Below are 13,258 nucleotides of genomic sequence, written 5' to 3'. Positions count from 1 at the left end.
TTTTAAAGAGGACCATAAGCATTTAAAATCTAGAAATCTTGCAAAACTCTATTGTCGTCGAAGCTCCCTTCGACATTGTTGCCAATGAAGCGTGTGCTACTGCTTGAATTTTTGTTGGAAGCCTTCCCGTTGTGCAAAGCTTGCTCCAAAGTGTTGGCTATGGTGAAGTTCTCTAACTTTAATTATCTTGTATACTCGTTTGCCTGGGAATTTTTGTAAGTTTATGTAATGTTCATAAATTCATCAATTTGTGGAGAGCTCATTTGATCTCCTGTATGGGGGGCATGGGCACCCTCCCTTAGAATTACTTGAAATTGATCTAAGGCCTAGAGGCCTTGCGAGCTTGGTGTGAAAAGTGTTAAAAGCAGTGGAGACAAGGGAGCAACACCAATACACAAGAGGATCATAGAGACGAGACACGACAATGTTGCAACCCAAAGTGTGCATACTCTACATAGTAAGTGTACATATAAAGTGGGGACCTCAACCTATATATATAGTATGAGGGTGAGCTCTATACAAAGCTCCAACACCCTTGCTCAAATTGAGGTCCCTGGATGAAAAAACCCTTGGGGGTACAACGGAAATTCCCACAACACTTCATAGATATACTAATCAATTATCTAATTTACAAAATATGTTCTCGAAGAGCTACATCACTCCATAATATACAACAAAGGCCATGAAGGGCCATAAAATTTTAATTGACATGTAGTTAAAGTTTTAATTACAGGAGCCGCCCTATACAATTGAGCTATTGTAAATGCTTTGGTAGAGCATCTTTAGCATCATTTATCCCCCGTCACATATGCTACTTGATGTGTTATTTATCTTGTAAACAACAACTCAAGAAACATATCAATATGTTGGAAATGAACACATCACATTATCCTTAGAGACTCTTTGAGACCCTGCTCTAGATCCATAAAGGTATAAATGTGTTTTGAGGACCCACAAACATCCATGGGGTTATGTGCAGCGACATGCTTGAAAATGCAAGTGTGATTATGTCTCAAGAAGTGACATAAATGAAGAGTGCACACATATAAAGAATAGGTGTGCACCAGTATAATCGACATTCCACCTTACCCGACATTACGATAAGAACTAACTTCACATTTTTGTATGACCATTGTACTATATACTTACTAACGTCCACTGCAGACCCTAAAATAATATCAGCTACAAACATTTATTATCCAAAACTCCTTTCCATAACGTCCACAACCTTCACTTCATTAGCAGGCCTTCATGATTCTTCACCTTGTTTGTGCAGTTATGGACCATTGGATAAAACTTAAGAGCTAGTGTCACATGGCAAAAAAACTTTCTTTTTTATTATTTCTTTAAGATCTTCATGAGAGGTGCTGACGTTTGTATGCCTCTTTTTTTAACACTAGTTTGGTACCCAAAAGGACACTTTAGTGTCCTTTTTTTGGGAATTTAAATAAAATGGTACATGAAATCTAGAACACATCTCAAGAAATGCTTTTGCAAACTTATAATATGTTATTCAAAGTACTCATAAAAATTATAATCCCTCACTTTTGATCATAACTTCAATAGTAACTACACTCATGAAAAGAACCTACACAAAACAACATTCAATGTTTCATTAAAACTTGTTCTCTAGCCTAAGAAAAAAATGAGCAAGCTGCATGCAATAATCCGTGGTAACTACTTATATATGTGTTTGATATTTTTGCAATTGTCGTGTGAGAAAAAAATCCTTTGTGACTAGAATTAAATATAGAAAGTTTTGTGGATCAAATATGCAACGTTCACAAATTCAACTAGCAATCACAAAAAACATTTAGTCCATGTAAATTTAAAACGTCTTATATGATGTATATATACTAGATATATGACTCCATTACATAAAGTGATAATTTTTAATGGTTATGCAAGCCACATTTGGTAAATTATGGCGTATCCAAAAAACTGTGCATGTTGTCATTATGATATTTTATTTATCAAAGATAACCCTTAAAATAAAGTCCACTTTTGGATTTTTTCGTTGATCTCACTTTTTTGTATACAAATACCCCATATGGACACAATTGGGAGATTTATATACACACTTTCATTAGTTTTTCATAGCAATGTTTTTTTTGCAAGAAATTATGCACTACAATTTTTTTGAAATGAGCTTAATTACAAGATGCTTATGAGTTTGAACCCTTGAAAAATGCTTAGTTGATGGATATTGACCTATGGATACATTATACACCTTAGGTTTTGTCGCATAACCTCATCATGTTAATGAAAGAGGCCTTGAAAGACCAAAATTTTCCTCTTTGTCAGCATTTTCAAGATTTTGGTCTTTTGATTATAACAAAAATCTAGTCCCATGACTAAGTTATGAAGCTCGATTTCTTGCTATAATAAGTTTTTTCCTATCCATACACCTTGAAATCTATGCAAAATCTTATTTTGATGAGAAGTTATATTCAATTTATGAAAATTTTGTTAAAACTACACTAAATTCCTATGATTTGTCATCTTAAAACTTATCATTATAATCTTAATTTGGTATTAATTTTGGCAAAAGTAAAATTTGGCTATGTTTTCATCTCATAGTTGACCTAGGATATGAACGTGACCTATGAATTTTTTTTCTAGATTCACCAAATAATTATGCTACTCGTCTAACGCGTTCCTTCTGGCCCCCCCGTCCTTCCCCTTCTTGGCCACCTCCACTTGCTCCGCTCCACCCGTCACATACTCCTCACAGACCTCAGCAAGCGCTATGGGCCCCTCGTTTACCTCCGCTTGGGCTCAGTCCCCGTCGTCCTCGCCTCGTTGCCCGCTATGGCCCACCTCATCTTGCAGACACATGACCAGATCTTCGCCTGGCGCCCCCAACTTGAAGTTGCCATGCGTATGAGAGACGTTATCTTCTCACAACCCGGCCCCTATTGGAAGCTGGTTCGCAGGATTTGCGCCATGGGTCTCTTTCGGAACAAGCGCCTCGAAGGCTTCCGCCCCATGATTGCTGACGAAGTGCGCGCGATGCTTTGCGGCATCGCCCTGCATGCGCCGGACAAGGTGCATTTGAGGGAGATGGGTTTTGCTGCTTCCTTAAGCATAATCTCAAGGATGGCAATAAGCAAGAATCTTGAGGAAGTGGCCATTGAAATGCAAGCAGACCGAGCCTACAATTTCCTGAAGGGTTTTGGTTATATTTTGGCCTGCTAGGCCTCGTGGCAAAGCAACGCATGCCGGTTGCCGGCATGTAGCCGTTAGGTGATCGTTGACCAAAAAGTCAACAGGTGGAGCTTACGCGCAGTTTCGAACCCCCAACCTCGCATCCCAGGAGCATTGCCTTAACCACTGCACTACGTGCGTGCATGTGCACAAGATGTGGCGCATTCTGTAGATAGCTCTGAAATGTTTGCTGCCCCCCCCAAAAAGTGACGTGATCGGCTGGGCCAGTCACGCTCACCTACACGCGGCCTAGCAGGCCGATATTTAACCAGAGCCTTCGTGAAGCTGGTGCTGGGGTCTATTCGGCTGTTGGGCGTTTTCAACTTGGGGGACTACATTCCCTGGTTTGCATGGATGGACTTGCAGGGCTGTGGCAGGAAGAGCAAGGTAGTCGCCAAGAAGATGCAAACGATTTGGCAAGAGGTCATCAATGGACGCCGCCGCATGCGATGCGGGCAGATCCATGAGACTGATGTTGATTTTCTTGATATCCTCTTGTCAGAATCTGAAGTGAATAATGCCCAAATATCAGACTCTGATATCAAGGCGATCCTTACTGTAAGTATTCTTTGAGGGAGTACAGGGAAGGAGGGAGGGAGGGAGGGAGAAAGAAGGGGGGATTAGGACTAGAAGAATATATTTTCCCTAACCGGTGAAAATAAGGGCAAACTTGAAATTCTCAAGATCAAAATTTGAAGCTATTGTTGTGTAAATTTTCCGGTTTTCTTAAAGGCAAGCTCAAAATTTAACTGGGATTTTACAATTTTAGCGGTTTGGATGCTCTCTTGCTTTGAAGTAGTCATGCACAAGAGCTTGAAGCAGTCCCACCGACTCTCGCATTGGCACTTTGCTCCTTACGTGGATGCATACTAGTATTGGCGTGCAATTTTGAGGTTTCCATTATGGGTAGCGTTGTAGAAGATTTAGAAATTTTCTCATGTAGGAAAATGGAGTCTATTTCAGTTATTTTCATACAATGCATAACATCATGAGCTTCTGCTCGAGAGGCGCCACATACCTAGCTAAGTACGATTGGGGGCAGGGGACCACCGGTCCGCCCCACTTGGCCGGCGGTCCTTGCCCCCAATCGTACCTAGGTAGGTATGCGGTGCCTCCCTCACATGATGTTGAGGTAAGTGATCACAATCTAAGAATTATTGTGAGAATCTGTCCAAAACTTTTGTGTATAAATTGGATCAAGGCTAGACTTCACCACATTTTATGTGTGTGATGAGTGAGAGAGAGAGAGAGAGAGAGAGAGAGAGAGAGAGAGAGAGAGAGAGAGAGAGAGAGAGAGAGAGACTTGCCTCAAAAAGGTGTAAAGCAAAGAGCCTTATGTATTGTGTATACTAGTACAGATAGTGCACATATAAGATAACAAGCATAGCCATTTTGAGAGAGAGAGAGAGAGAGAGAGAGAGAGAGAGAGAGGGAGAGAGAGAGAGAGAGATTTAGTTTTACCTTTGCTAATTAACATGCAGGACATGTTTTCTGGTGGTATTGACACATCTACCACTTCCCTAGAATTCACATTTGCAGAGTTGCTTGCTCACCCTTTAATCATGAAGAGAGCTCAAGAAGAAATAAGGACATTGGTGGGAGCTTCACGTCTTGTTCAAGAGTTAGATATTGAATAGTTTCCGTACCTTCAAGCGGTAGTGAAAGAGTCCATGAGGTTGCACCCAGTTGGTCCCTTGCTAGCACCTCATATGGCAAGCCAACAGTGCAAGATAGCCGGTTTTGACATACCTGCTAATACCCATGCATTTGTGAACGTGTGGGCTATTGGACGAGACCCCACCATATGGGGTAAACCTTTGGAGTTTTGCCCAGAAAGATTTTTAGATTCCAACATTGATGTGCATGGTCAACATTTTGAGCTTTTGCCCTTTGGTTCAGGACGTCGATCTTGTCCTGGGATGGCACTGGGCCTTGGCAATGTGCACCTTATGCTAGCTAACCTTCTTCATGTTTTTGATTGGACCATTGGGAATTCTCCAAGCTTTTCCATTGAGCTGGGCATTATTGTGGCATTAGCAAACCCTAGAATTGTAAAAGCTTCTCTCAAGGTGTCTAAACATCTCCTTGAAGCCCAGGCGGATGATGCTATATATTGAAGATCATTAGCAAAAGCTATAATTGCAAAAGCTATTATATGATGCTATAATTGCAAAAGCTTCTCTCAAGGTGTCTAAACATCTCCTTGAAGCCCAGGAGGAGACGTTTGATGTTGTGAATTAGAATAAAATCAAGATTGTTTAGCCTTTTGCTTTATATTTGCCTTACATGAAATATGTATATATATATATTTCTTAAAAGAGATTTCAATCCTTCGTGTTCAAGACATTCATTTTATTATATGCTCTATTCTCAAAATATGCCTTGTAAGTGCCTTGTAAGTGCGCGCGCACACACACACATGTTTGTGTGTATATGTGTGCATGCACGCGCGTGCGCATACACACACATGCATGTTTCACGTAGTTAATATACATGGATAACTAAATTACACAGCTCGTTTAAAAATTGTAAATACCTCTTTGTAATCAAATTATTTTGTGATTCTTAAATGACTTGCTAGTTGTTAGAAAATCTATCTAAACTATTGTAAAAGGGGGAGGAAACCCCCCCCCCCCCCCCCCCCCCCCAAAAAAAAAAAAAGAAACCCCACCCCCTTGACACATGGTGGGAGCTTCTTGATCCGATTTCTATTCTTTGTACTTTTCGGCCACACACACACACACACATATATAGAGAGAGAGACCAAACTAGTAGAAACCCATAGCACAATGGCTATGGGTTTGTAATCATGATGTGGAGCACACAAAGGAAGTAGAAAAGTAGGTGAAGAAATTGTCTGTTACCCCTAAACTATGGCCTATTGCAAGGGAGACAAACACCTCTAGAGAAGAGTTGTTTAGTCTTACAATGATGGGTTTTCAAGTTGACAGCATTGCAACACTGGATTGTAAGAAAAACAGGGTTTCCTTGCAATGTGGAGAAGGAAGTTTAATAGTAAGCACTAAAAGTGGAGGCATGGAATTTCAAAAGAAGCACTAAACAAGATGGAGGTAGTTATTGAGATGGTTGCAACCTTCTTAGAGGTAGTGTCTATGATTTTTAAGGAACATGTCATGCTTCGTATACACTTAAGGCTATTAGGATCTATATATCAAAGGCAAGCCAAGCTATACATGTCTAGCTTTTCAAAAAATGGTGATTGTCCAAAAGTCATTCATTGCTTTTGGAAGCACATGTATTATGTGTATGTGCATACTTTGGGTCTACAACCCAAAGAACACATGGTAATCCACCAACCTACATTGACTAGATATATGTTTCCTTCATACTTGGTCAATCTTGTATTGCCCTACCCATTTTGTGAGCCCTTGAGCCTCAACTTTGCAAATAGGCCAACCCACATCCCCACCCCACTCCACTTATTGAACCCAAGTTAAGCCTCTAGTTTTCTATCAGACAACGCAAATTTAGAGTGGTTTTGGTGTTGAGCAATGTAGCAAGAAATTTTTGTGTTTTCTTGGCTGATGACTCTTATTGCATTGGTAGCACCCTTTTCCATTCATGCGCACACTATAAGGCACTAATATCAAGCATAATCTTGCCACATATGTACTACTTGGAATTTAAAGTGCTAGAAAATGTTTCCAGGAAAAGGTACAAATTCCACATCCTTTAAAGCACAAAAATACTCATTTGTTTGCACCCAAGCTTCCAACCATATTGAGCTCAAACGTTGTAAGTTCAACTTTATTGATGAATGAAAATCCATCAAGTCTGAACCTTGTACTTTCTTTTATTCATTTGGAAATCTATAGTTGGTATTTGGGACCATGAGCTTCCAGATTGTAAATGTCTATTACCTAGATATGATTCTCTAGCCCCATTTTACCTCAAGACTAAGTCAAATTATCATTTATGAACCTTGGTTAAGGTATAAAATCCATTTTTTTAAAAAAAACCTTTAAAGTTTTTTGGATAATGAATGGTACATTGTTGTCTCTCAGTGTTTTGTACTTCCCCTCTACCTTTTAATGCTTGTATCTTTCTTGTGGATTACCTATTTGGAGTGTTGATTGTTTCTACACGTTTAGAGGTGCAAGCTCTATGCAACAATGTAAGTCTCTTGTGATGGTTCTATGAATTTTTTTGTGGCTAATCCTCTTGATAATCATATCATAGATTAGGATTTAAGAATAAAAATTGTATTTTAACTAAAGGAGGGATATTGGAGCATCAAGGCTAAGCTTTTAGGTGCATTCTATACCAAAACTAACTAGGTCAAATCCTTGCTGATACTAATTTTCTTTTTGTTAAATGGTCAAAAAGTGGATTTGAGGCCTTAGCCACGTACATTTAGAACCTGTCTACTTATCCTATAAGTTTGGTACGGATTAGAACTTGGTACCTTAGTGAACTATCATGATTTTCTTGTAGATGTGACAACTAGCTTTTGTTGTCTGATATATAGGTGAGTGGTGTTATATTTGGGTAGATTGGGATTGAGTGTGTTTTCCACAAGATTGAAAACCTCTTGTAGCCTCCATTCACTAATCGTGTCAATTATGTGAAGAGTGCACCATGCATGTTGAGAGCAAGGAAGAAGAAGAGCGGACAGAGTGTTGGTGGTCTCTCTGTGAGTGTGATGGGTGTCCGACCAATTGGCTTGAACCCTAAGAATCTCCTACTTGAAGGCCACATGTTGCCTAAGTGGACTATGTATGTACATTAGTACAACCATGAAGCAATCGTATCGCTTCACCCTACACCCATCATCTCCATGCAATGTACAAACCGCTCAAACGGTAGTCTCTTTGTGAGAGCATTTGAAGGGTTGTCATCCGTGTGAACCTTGACTAGCTCAATGTGCTTGCTAGCTCTAATAGGCTGTGTATCACATGATAACAGACTTCTATGTGTTTTGACTTGGAATGAAAGATGAGATTCTCTGCTAACGCAATTGCACTCTGAATATCACATTGCAACACTGGAGTAGTATGAGTAATGATTGAAGGAGTACGAGCAGAAGTGCGACGTGAGAGAGAGTGCGTGAAGAAGAGCACGACGATATGGTGAACTCGCTCTACTGTAATGTGTAGAGCATAGTGAGTTCTTATTAGGTTTTTACAAAAGAATATGTGTACATACCTGGCGGCCCGCCCACTTACCTGGGCGACCACATTGGGCTTTATACCCCAACAACCTCCCACTTAAAATCCAATGTGGTACTTTAAGTGTGAGAGAAGCTACTATACAAGCTAATATACAAGAGATGTAGAGAAGTGATGTACTACTCTACACCTAATTGCTTGCAAAACTGCGCAAAGCTCTCTGAGGGAAGTCCTTTTGTAAGTAGATCAACAGGATTTTCTGTGGTGTGAACTTTGACAAGCTAAAGTTGCTTATCCTCGAGCATTTCCCTGATGAAATGATACTTCACATCCACATGCTTTGTCTTTGAGTGATAAACTAGATTGCGAGCCAATTGTATAGCACTTTGACTATCACAATATAACACATGCATCTCTTCTTTGATTCCCAAATCTGTTACTAGTCGATTAAGCCAAATGGATTCTTTGCATGCCTCTGATGCTGCAACATATTCAGCCTCTGTAGTAGACTGAGTAACACAATCTTGTAATCTAGAACGCCATGATACTGCTCCACCAGCCAATGTAAAGACATACCCTGACGTAGACCTTCGGTTGTCTAAGTCACCTGCATAATCTGAGTCTGTAAAACCCTTTACACTTAGCTCCTGACTCCCATAGCATATACGCATACTCTTTGTAGCTTTCAGGTATCTCAATATTCCTTTCACTGCCTCCCAATGTTTCTTGCTTGGGTTTGACATGTATCGACTTACTACTCCCACTGCAAATGCAATGTCTGGGCGAGTAGCAATCATTGCATACATCAAACTACCCACTGCAGACGCATATGGAATCTTATCCATTTCAGCCTGTTCTTCCTCAGACACAGGACAATCTTGTTTGCTAAGTTTCACATATGGTGGCAATGGAACACTCAATGCCTTTCCCTTCTCCATATTGAAATGTTGCAAAACCTTGTCAATATACTCTGTTTGAGATAACCAAATCAACTTCTTTGATCTGTCTCTCTCAATGCGCATACCAAGTATATGACTTGCCTCACCCATGTCTTTCATGTCAAACGATTTTGCCATCTTTGACTTCAAAGCTGAAATTTCTTCCAAGTGCTTGCCAGCAATCAACATGTCATCCACATACAAAATAAGGATCAGCCAACTGCTATCCTTAGCCTTCTTTGTATATAGACAGTGATCGAACTCACTACGTTTGTAGCCTTGAGAAAGCATAAACTTGTGGAATTTATGGTACCATGCCCTCGGTGATTGTTTTAAGCCATAAAGACTCTTTAACAACTGGCATACCCAATCTTCCTTGCCTTTCTCAACAAACCCTTCTGGCTGCTGCATGTAAATTTCCACATCTAAATCACCATGCAAGAACGCTGTCTTGACATCCATTTGGTGCAACACCAAATCTAATATGGCAACCAATGCAAGAAAGCATCTCAATGTAGTCATCTTGACCACCGGAGAGAAGACTTCATCAAAGTCAATGCCTTGTTCTTGCTTAAAGCCCTTGGAAACAAGCCTTGCTTTGTACTTTGGCTGACTATCATGAGCGGTGATCTTATACCTGTAAACCCATTTACAGGGTAGAGACTTTTTGCCCCGTGGTAATTTAACTAGCTTCCATGTCTGGTTTTTATGCAGAGCTGTCATCTCTGACTGCATGGCCAATTGCCAATTCCCGGATTCCTTCATTTGCACTGCTTCCTTGTAACATGAAGGCTCATTGCAATCAGTCAACATGACATAATTCATAGATGGAACAAACCTATCAGGAGGTCGTGTGACACATCCAGATCTACGCACAATAGGTGGCTCAGGCTCAGCCACAACCTGTGGTTCCACTCTATCCTGTCCTTGCTCCTCTTGAGCTATGACATTTTGTCTTGCATGTGCAGGTCCATCTTCTTGGAAGACAACTCTTCTAATCTCCTCAACCCTCTCTGGTTTAGAATGATATTTGGATTCATTAAAGTGAACATCATTGCTGCGGACAACCTTTCTGGATTCGGGATCCCAAAGTCTGTACCCCATCTCACCAGAATTACCATAGCCTAGAAAGATGCACTTTCTACTCTTTGGCTCAAGTTTGTTCCTAAATTCTTTTGGAACGTGAGTATATGCCTCACAACCAAAGACTCTGAGATGCTTGTATGAGGGCATTTTGCCTGACCATACCATCTCTGGCACTGAATCCTTCTGCAAAACCTTGCTAGGAGATCTATTTACAAGATGAACAGCTGTTGATACAGCTTCAGCCCAAAACCCATTTGGCAGCTGTGCATTAGACAACATACTTCTGACCTTCTCTTGTATGGTCCTATTCATCCTCTCAGCAACACCATTTTGAGGAGGATTGTAAGGAGCAGTAAGTTCACGTTCTATACCTTTTGACTCACAAAAGTCCTGAAAGGCCTTTGAAACATACTCTCCACCATTGTCAATGCGTAAGCATTTAAGCTTCTTGCCACTCTGATTCTCCACAAGTGTCACAAACGTTTTGAAAACACTAAACGCTTCATCCTTGTGCTTGAGAAAGTAAACCCATACTTTCCTCGAGTAATCATCTATAAATTTCATAAAGTAAGAAGCTCCCCCTAGAGATAGGTTAGGGATAGGTCCACACAAATCACTATGAACAAGTGCCAACTGTGTATCTCTTCTACTGCTTCTATGCTTATGTGGCTGCTGTGTTTGCTTACCATACAGACAATGTTCACAGAATTCAAAATCATTAAATGAAAAGCCAGGCAAATAACCAGAACGAGACAAGATTTCCATTCCCTTCTTGGACATATGTCCTAACCGGCTATGCCACAAAGAAACGTTCGGCTGCTCGTTTACATTGATTACATTTTTAGAGACATTTGATACATAAATCATGTAAAGTCCTCCAGACTTTACTCCATGTGCAACTGTCATAGAACCCTTGGATATCTTCCACATGTTCTGTCCAAAAATGGTGACGTAGCCAGCATCATCAAGTAAACATGTGCTGATCAAGCTCTTTGTAATTGCGGGAACATGTCTCACATTCTTCAGCGTGAAAGAAGAGCCATTCTGAAACTTCAATTGAACATCTCCAACACCTAAGATCTCACATGTCTGCCCATTGCCTAGCCGAACATGATCTTTAGTGGTCACATAAGAAGTAAACCACTCCTTGTTTGGAGACACATGAAGTGATGCCCCTGAGTCTATTATCCAGTCACTCAGTGCATTTCCATCATATGTTGTAAGAAGAGCTGAGTCCATTGTATTCTTCAAGAAGTAGATGTCTCCTGACACTAGACTTTCATCCTCTGCAATAGTGTTTGTCACATTTATTTCTTGAATCTTCATTGAGGACTTGTTCTTCTCACCATGGTCTTCAGCTTTCTCTTTGCCTTTTTTTGGTTTCCATTCTCTGTAGTCTCTTTTCATGTGACCCTTCTTGCCACAATGGTAGCATTCTATGTCACTCTTGCCTTTAGCACTGCGGGACTTGCTACGAGACTGATTCCTCTTTCCACCTTTGTACTTTTCTTTGGTCCTTCCCCTGACAACTAAGGCTGTTCCTTTGCCTTTGTCCATTGTCTTTCTATTGGTTTCTTTAGAAAGCAGACTTCCTTCTACACCTGCTATGTTCAAACCATCTGGAGGTGCAGAATTACTCAAAGCTGTGCCTAAAGTGTCCCAACTTTTCGGCAATGTGATCAACAGGAACATAGCTCTAACAAGTTCATCAAACTTGACACCTTGAGCTGACAATTGACTGTAGATTGTGTTGAATTCATTCAGATGATTGGACATAGGTGTCCCTTCTTTCATCTTCAAGTCAACAAGCTTCTTAAGCCAGTATAGTTGTGAAGCTGCACTCTGCTTCTCATAAAGATCACTCAGCTTTAACCATGCTTGATAAGCCGACATCTCGTCTGCTACATTGAAGTAAACGCTTTCTGCCAAAGTTAGCATAATGGTAGAAAGTGCCAATTCATCCATTTCGCTCCATTCATCTTCGTCCATATCTTCTGGTTTTATCCCCTTGAGCTTTATAGGTTTTATCTGTTTCTTTTGTACCAACACGTGCCAAATCTGCTTCTTCCACAATGGAAAATTGGTTCCATCCAGCTTCTTGATATTGTAAAGAGCAGTGTCCTGTGATCTAGCCATAGCTACGCTTCACAGTAGTTTACTTTTCTGGGAAAAATTCGGCAGAGTTTCCCCTGTAAGATGACCTCTGAACCAATATCAACCTGTCAAATGAACCAAGAAAGCTTTAGATTCTGCAGAAATTTTGGCAGAGTCTCCTTTGTAAAATGGATCTGGTGTACTAAAAACAAACCAAAAAACACTGTCTCTCTGACATTGTAAGCTGCGGGTAAACCTGTCCTGCACCTGTACTGTCTACCTGCAATGTCAGGATGAAATCTGGAATATCAAGCAGCAAACACAAGCTACCTGATGAACTAGTGGATGTCGCCTACAGTCTGTGTGTAGATGCGCCCGTGTCGTATGTGACACGCCTCCAAGAACTGTGAGCCGTCCTTCGATGTGTAGACAGCCACAAATCAACACTCTCGGAGTGTCGATATCCTCAGCACCTGCAGTCATAGGCCGAAAACCCCAAATTTGCAGAGTCGGATCTGCACCCGTCGAGACCACGTAGTCAAAAATGGCCTGCGCAGACCTTTGTCGAAGCCGAACGGTGGCCGAGATGACCTCAGAATGAAATTCTGACAACACCAAGCCCTTTGGGCTCACCCACGAGATTTGGGGCCGTGTCTTCGCCTGTCGGATTTCACTCCAATCTGAGTTGGTGACTCTAGCCTCCTGCAGTGCTGCCCCGAGCCTCGATCTAAGCTGTGATACCAGTTGAAGGAGTATGAGCGGAAGTGCGACGCGAGAGAGAGTGCGAGAAGAAGAGCATGACGA

General features: G+C 40.9%; 1 pseudogene; it reads left to right on the top strand.

Annotated features, from left to right (window-relative positions):
• Nucleotides 1-2,811: 2,811 nt before the first annotated feature.
• Nucleotides 2,812-5,324, top strand: LOC147437695 (cytochrome P450 71AU50-like; annotated as a pseudogene).
• The last annotated feature ends 7,934 nt before the right edge of the window (nt 5,325-13,258 follow it).

This window comes from Adiantum capillus-veneris, chromosome 17 (assembly GCF_014529385.1).
Source record: "Adiantum capillus-veneris isolate H3 chromosome 17, ASM1452938v2, whole genome shotgun sequence".
Classification (NCBI taxonomy): domain Eukaryota; kingdom Viridiplantae; phylum Streptophyta; class Polypodiopsida; order Polypodiales; family Pteridaceae; genus Adiantum; species Adiantum capillus-veneris.
The sequence above is the reverse complement of the archived record's forward strand: the minus strand, read 5'-3'. Positions and strand labels throughout refer to the sequence as shown.